Genomic DNA, 6,552 nt, shown 5'->3' on the forward strand with positions numbered 1-6,552 from the left:
TGAGATAAGCTGAATAACAATCTCATATTCACAGGGGGCTTTTCTGAAGATAGGAGCCTCATCATAGCAATGCATTATCTATGACAATGACCTTCTGTTGCCCCGATGTTGAAAGAGAACATTAAAAATTCCTCTTTAGCCGGACTTATCTTGCTATTTCTTTTTTTTTTTAAAGAATCAATTTTATTTATTTATTTTTGGTTGCGTTGGGTCTTCGTTGCTGCATGCAGGCTTTCTCTAGTTGCGGTGAGCGGGGGCTACTCTTCGTCGCAGTGCACGGGCTTCTCATTGCGGTGGCTTCTCTTGTTGCAGAGCACGGGCTCTAGGCGCGCGGGCTTCAGTAGTTGTGGCCCGTGGGCTCAGTAGTTGTGGCCCGAGGGCTCTAGAGGACAGGCTCAGTAGTTGTGGTGCACGGGCTTAGTTGCTCCGCGGCATGTGGGACCTTCCTGGACCAGGGCTCGAACCCGTGTCCCCTGCATTGGCAGGCGGATTCTTAACCACTGCACCACCAGGGAAGTGCTATCTTGCTATTTCTTTGAACATATTTGCAGCTTCTCAGAATAGTCTTTCAACTTAAGATTGAAGCAGCCTGAAGTAATCAGAAAAGTCAGTTTATTTGTAGTTTTATTACATGTTTGTAAAAAACAAAGTGGCAGGATTTCCCTGGTTTGCCTTGCAATGCAGGGGACACGGGTTCGAGCCCTGGTCTGAGAAGATCCCACATGCCGCGGAGCAACTAGGCCCGTGTGCCATAATTACTGAGCCTGCGCGTCTGGAGCCTGTGCTCCGCAACAAGAGAGGCCGCGATAATGAGAGGCCCACGCACCGCGATGAAGAGTGGCCCCCGCTTGCCGCAACTAGAGAAAGCCCTCGCACAGAAACGAAGACCCAACACAGCCATAAATAAATAAATAAATAAATAAATAAACAAACAAACAAACCCAAAGTTAAAAAAAAAAAAAGTAACACTCAAGATTTCAGCTTTAAAAGAAAAAACAACAACAACAACAACAAAGTGGCCTAGTTGGTTCTGGGTACATTAAAATCATTAGTCTTCTTGCTGTACTTGTCCAGATGAATTAAAAATCTCAGGTTTCTGTAATCCTTGTTGCATCTATAGAAGAACAGTAATGGAGCACATGATTAGGAAGTTGAGTGTGGAGGTGACGGAGGAGTCACTGAGGTGGGATCAGAAGAATCTCAGATCAGGTCCTGTCTGCCTCCTGGAAGCTAAGTTAGGACAAGGCTTTAAGCTTCGTCAGACTTTAGTTTCTTCCTCTGCACAAGGGGGGCACTGTTCATATTTTTAAAAATAGTCTCATTAGACTGTGAACAACTTGAGGGCAGAAATTGTTATTCACCTCTGTCTCTAGTATTAATACCATGTCTACCAAAGTAAGCATCAGCAAAGGTTTCTCAGACAAATGAGGAGTAGACAACAATCCATTAAAGTTCTTTGCGATTGTAATATACCTTGTAAAAGGTTCAGTTACATATAAACTCCTTCTGTTTTCTTCATCTGTGTCACCCTAGAAAAAAGAAACATGAAGTTAAATCCTGTAAGTAACCGCTTTATCTTCTGAAACTTTAGCAATTTGAGAAAATAATACATTTAGAGCAGCCTGGTATAGTGGGAAAACTTGGGGCCTATCAGATGAGGGTTTTGGTCCCAGCTCTGGCACTTAAACATTGGGACCTTCCTTGAGCTGATAATGACTCAGAGCCTGTTTCTCACTCTGTAAAAAGAGAATAATAATGCCTACCTTGCTGGTTGTGAGGATTAGCAATTGTAGCTGTAAAATGTCACGTACTCAATAGATGGTGCCTAATGTTATTTGAGAAATTTTTTTAACATGAAGGAATTTATTCATTGGAACATTTTGTGATAATCCTTTGAGTTCAGATAATCAGCTAACTTCAGGATTGGGGACAATTTGCATTCCTCGTTGACTGTCATCTTACATTTTTCTCAAGATTCATTAAAATTTAATAGTCTCTGTAACTGAGTGAATATAGGATTATGTAGACTTTCAGAAGGTTTACATTTCATCCAAAGATTACAGTTCTAGCTGTCCATGGCATGGTTGCTTTTTGAACACAAAGAAGTTGCTTGATTTTATTGACTGGGGGAAAAAAGGGTAATTAGCCAGATTGTACCTCTGGGTAACTTGCTCTGTGGGATTGAGTTTGTTTAGAGACTTACCCTGGGATTGAGTTTGTTTAGAGACCACACTGATGTGAATTAGGAACTTTGGGTATACTACTAAACAGCTAATGAGGGCCCTGAAAGATTTATGTGCTATCAGGAACCACAGCCATGTCTGGCCAAATTTTAGAGTTTTTCTCAATAGAGAGTTACAAAATCTACTGGAAAGGTCCAGTATTAATATCTATCTGGAGACTGCTGCAAACAAACAGCTCTTTAGTTCTTGGTAAGAACAGAGACTATTGGGCCAGATTTCTGGCCCTTAAGAAATGTGGTGTCTGATTCCATTTGGCAGGAAGTTTAATCTGGTACGGAAACTTTAGCCAGACTTCTTGGAGAAATATTTTTTTAATGTAACATATCCAAAACTTATTGCAAAAAGCAATGTCCACTTAGTCTATCTATTCTATTAATAATCATTTAAATACTTTGTAAATAAATATTCACAGTGCTGTTTTCAGCAACATCTAGTAAATGCTTGACCTTTTAATTCCTGAATTTGTGGCCATAAACTTTTATGTAAAATTGGGGGAAATTCATTGTAGTCTGCTGTTTATTTAAGCTGCAGGCAGAGAAGCAGTAAGTGCTACAGTTTTCTAATCAACTACCAAACAGTGGTAGGTTTTCTTTTTCTTTGTAAGTTATTGTATAATTCACTTTTTAGAATATGGCACCTTCTATAGTGTACAGAACACTCGGTTCAAGATTAAACACCTCATTTAGAACTGGAATATATGGACACGAATTTTGGACAGGAAGGCAGAGCAGTATAAGAGAACGGCTGACTTAGGCAGGCTGAAAGGAGCCTTCCCCTTGGCAAAATGATACCCAAGGGCAGGGTGTGATAACAGTTCACAAATACTTGAGAGGTGCAAAGACCAAAGGGGGAGGGGATTATTTTGCTTAGTTATTAGAAGTAATGAGAAGTATAGAAAGGAAAATTTCAGACTGAAAATCAGTTGAATTTCCTGACAGTAATAATTGGTCATGAGAGGACTGAACGCACCAACCACAGAGAAGACCTAAACGAATCTGGCAAAACAGGGCATTTCATTGCGGAAGATGTACCTCAACAGTGGCCGAAGGAGCATCTGAATGGGAGGAAATATTTTATTGACAGCCACTCTTGAGGATTTCTCTTTATCCCATTTATCAAAATCTTTTTTCTTCTATGTGTCAGAAAGAAGACTTTGATATCTTTTTATATTTACTTGTTTATACCCTGACGGGTTCCCTGACTTACTAGATACCTTCGGAAGAAACAGAAGGAAATGAGTATTCAGAAGCTTTTAAGTTTTCACGATGTAAAAGCAGCCTGAATTTTTGTTTGTTTGTTCTTTTTTTTTTTTTTTAGTCTGTTTTTTATTTAGCGTAAGGTAGGAGAATCTGAAAGCCACCAAATGGTAGCTGCAGTGTAGGAGACACCTCTCACTGGAGTTGGAACCAGAAGGCCTGAGTTTGAATTCTGACTCAAGTACATACTCATTAGCTGGTCACCTGAGCAAGTTACTTATCCTCTCTGAGCATCGATTTCCTAAAATAAGGGGGCAATAATCCCATCATGCTTGGGAAGATTAAGTGAAACGATGTGTAGGAGAATGCTGCTGTACAATGAACCAGTTCTAGTTGTGTTTGTGTTAGTTTTTTTTATTGCTACTGTGACAAGTCACCACAAACTTAGTGGCTTAACTTCTTATCTAGAGGTTCTGGAAGAGAATCTGCTTCCATGCTCGTTCAGGATGTTGGCAGAATTCAGTTGCATGCGGCTGTGGGACTGAAGTCCCCGTATCCTTGCTGGCAGCCAGGGGTAGTTCTCAGCTTCTAGAGGCTGCCTGTGTTTCCTGCATCTTTAAAGCTAGTCAAGTCCTCACATTTCAGATCTCTCTGATCTCCCCTTCTGCCTCATCTCCTACCTCCAGCCAGAGAAAGTTCTCTGTTTTTAAGAGCTCATGTGATTAGGTTAGAACCACCTGGTTAATCCGGGATGATCTCCCTATTTTAAGGTCCATAACCTTTATTACATCTGCAAAATCTCTTTTGTCATATAATGTAACTATTCACAGGCTCTAGGGATTAGGGTTTGGACATCTTTGGGGGTTCATTCTGCCTACTACAATGATGGTATTTTAGGGCTAGAAAGGGACCTTACAGAACATGAGATGGGGTTCTTGCCCTGGAGGGTTTATAATCCAGGGGGAAAGAGATGAGAAATATAATATTCAGCAAGAAAAGTCCAATAATAAAGAGTTTGTATGGGATGTTATAGGAGCCCAGAAGACTTTTTCTGTACCTGACTAAGCCTGTGGTTTTTTCATCATGCCTTGCTTGTTCTTTGATCTCATTTATCAAGATCCTTCAGATAGAATCCATATACACAGAACACCACCATGCAATTTGATTTCTAAATGTCCAGAAAATTAAGCTGCTGCCATAGCTCAGTATTTGGGACTCTGCTACTTAATAAGGAAAGGTCTTGAGCCCTTGAGGTCTTGAGTAAGAGGAGTTATTTTCTTCTCTGATGATGAAGTATAACACCACCTTATCTCCCCTTATCTTGTCCCTTATCCCCGATTTTTCCTCATCAGACCCCCCTTTGAGAGCCTTCCTGTCCCTCACTCCTAGTTCTTTCCGTCCATGTATATGTCTTTACTCCTACCCTCTTTTGAGTTTTCTTGCTTCGTATTGTTTTGAAATAGAAGGCACTTACCCAGGGCAATGCAAAGGTTTATGTTTAATTCTTGTCACTTGTCATTTCTGCTTTAATAATGTTCCGTGAATGTTCAGTCAGATCTCGGTGATAGTTTTGTAGTAATAGCAGCCGCCATTTATTGAGCACTGACCATGTGCCAGGTGCTGTGCAGAGTCCTGTACTTCCACCTTCTCATTTAATTTAGACATTCTGTGAGGTGTAGGTAATATTTATCTACATTTGAACCGGGCTGGGATTTGAACCCAAATCTAAGTCCAAAGCCTGTACTTGACACCATGCACTACAGTAATATTAGACAGGAGCTGAAACTGAGGGGCAGTATGAAGGCACCAAAGCAGCACAAGCAGATTCAGGAAATCTAAATTTCAAACTCTACTCTGTCTTGACAGCCCATGTGAAAGTTAGAGGATCTGCTTCGAGAGCACCAGGATTGTCTCCATTTCCCACCAGAGACACTCAAAGTGATTTCTGCATATAAGACTTCAGCCAGGTGAATTTAGCTTGTGCCTACAGCACTGGGCAGCCACAGAGCATGTGTGGGCCCTGGCCTGGCATTCCACAGAAGAGCCTATTTCTCTGAGGGGAGGGGGTGGGGCAGGCAGGGGGAAGTGGTGTGCCCTGTGGCTGGAGAATACCTTCCCCACAGGGTTGGGATGATTAAGATCTTCAAGGATTTAACGTAGTAGGCACTTAGTAGGCACTCAGTATGTGCTGGTTCTCATTGTCCTTCTAGAAGGTTGTCTTTAGTTCATGGGTATTCAAACCAGTAGAATCGTGCTCTTCTAGCTCCACTTGAATCTAGGCTCAAGGAGAATTGAGGAGAAGACATGAGATGCATCTCTGTGTTGGCTCCTGTCCAATCCTGTGAATCATACCAACTCTCATAAATTTAAGCTGGAATCTGAGGCCAAAGAAGGCAAAATATTTCCCTTTCCCCTTCTTGAGTTCTTGAGTTACTGATGTAATGGAAACAGACAGTCCAGGGTTCAAATCCAGGCTCAGCACTTGGCTGCTCAAGTTACGTGCCTGTCTCCATCATGGAAAGAACTTGGACTGTGGGGAAGAGTACACTTGGTCATTTTACCCAGTCACTTATCCTTTCTAAGGCTGTCTCCTTACCTGTGAACAGAGGCAACAGCAGTTCTTCTCTTACAGGGTTGTGAAGGTTAGAGAGTAATGCATGTGGTACAGTCAGGATCCGGTAGCAGAAGCAGTGAAAGGTCTGGAGGCTTTACACCAGCTGTTCATTCATTCAGGGCCCTGGCAATTTAAGTTGAGCGAGTAGTCCCAAGTTTCAGTCCCTTATCCTTTTCCCTCTCCAGCAGGAGGGCAGCCACGTAAGGTAGCTGGGGGTGCTCTGTCCACAGGCCAGAGCAGGTATGGGGGAGAGCCTTGTTAGGCCGTGGAGGTGCCAAGTACCACCTAAACCCAGCCTGACCGCGTTCTACCACCTAAGACCCTGGCGCCAAACGGTGTTGCTTCAGCTGCTAGTAGTTAATGCTCCTTGACTTGGAAACGTTCTCAGCTCCTGGGAGCAGTATGGTGCCGCGAGGGCTCACGGGTCACCCCCCTAGTCTAACTGCGACTGGGATCCGCATGCACCCTACTCCCAGCGCAATTTATCGTCCTTCAAGGC

This window comes from Eschrichtius robustus, chromosome 3 (assembly GCF_028021215.1).
Source record: "Eschrichtius robustus isolate mEscRob2 chromosome 3, mEscRob2.pri, whole genome shotgun sequence".
Taxonomy (NCBI): Eukaryota; Metazoa; Chordata; class Mammalia; order Artiodactyla; family Eschrichtiidae; genus Eschrichtius; species Eschrichtius robustus.